Source organism: Amia ocellicauda, chromosome 8 (genome assembly GCF_036373705.1).
Source record: "Amia ocellicauda isolate fAmiCal2 chromosome 8, fAmiCal2.hap1, whole genome shotgun sequence".
Taxonomy (NCBI): Eukaryota; Metazoa; Chordata; class Actinopteri; order Amiiformes; family Amiidae; genus Amia; species Amia ocellicauda.
Genome location: NC_089857.1, coordinates 37,409,281 through 37,410,544, shown reverse-complemented (window position 1 = coordinate 37,410,544; position 1,264 = coordinate 37,409,281).

The following is a 1,264-nucleotide window of genomic DNA, read 5'->3' as shown; positions in this document are numbered from 1 at the left end:
AAAGTTGCTCTTCTATCAGCTTGAATCAGTCGGCCCATTCTCCTCTGACCTCTAGCATCAACAAGGCATTTTCGCCCACAGGACTGCCGCATACTGGATGTTTTTCCCTTTTCACACCATTCTTTGTAAACCCTAGAAATGGTTGTGCGTGAAAATCCCAGTAACTGAGCAGATTGTGAAATACTCAGACCGGCCCGTCTGGCACCAACAACCATGCCACGCTCAAAATTGCTTAAATCACCTTTCTTTCCCATTCAGACATTCAGTTTGGAGTTCAGGAGATTGTCTTGACCAGGACCACACCCCTAAATGCATTGAAGCAACTGCCATGTGATTGGTTGGTTAGATAATTGCATTCATGAGAAATTGAACAGGTGTTCCTAATAATCCTTTAGGTGAGTGTATATATATAAAATAAATATTATTTGTTATTTGTTCTTGTTTTTTGAGGTTTTATCAACTTTGTTTTGTTTTCTGTTCAAAAAAGTCAGACGTTATAAATTAATTTGGTGTGTCTGACGAAATTGCAAACACAGCAGTGATTCAGTATGTGGTATGTAAGAGCCAGCTGGTTCAATTCTGGACTGCCAGAATTAAAATTAGTCCACTGATTTTGTGAAACAATGTATGGAAGAAAAAACACTATGATGATAGTGCCTAGGACAGTACATCCATAAGTAATCATTTCAGTTTAGAAATAATGAATAAAACATAAAACAAACAACTGGGCTTCATCATAGTCTCTCTCATATTATAGCCACAGCCATCTATGCTAAAAAATACCACACATAAGAAATACAATCTTGCTTCAATCAGTATTCTTTTCAGTTCCAGCAGTTTTAAGTCAGTAGAGTTTTTCTGTTAACACAGTTCGCAGTTACCAACTGTTCTCCTTCCCAAATTATCCCAAATGAGCATTCGCTTCTTGGCAGACACGTGTTGTTTTTGAAGTCTGGTTTAGTACAGAAAAATACATTGTGTTATATAATACACAAGACCAAAATCATGGCCCATTTGTTATTGTGGACTAAGGCAACTGGTTGGTTGGGTGATTAATGGTGTAGGATTGTACAGTGGTGCATTAAATGGGAACTAAAACTGAATTAACCAACTTTCTGAAGAAGGTTGAACTTGGCCATTTAGATTTCAGTTTTTGTTAGCCAAAAACCAAAAACACACCCCAATCAAAATTCAGAGGTACAGGTAAAAAAGGTGCAAGACATAGGCTAAGAGAACTTCGATAAAAACGAGATTGGCAAAGACA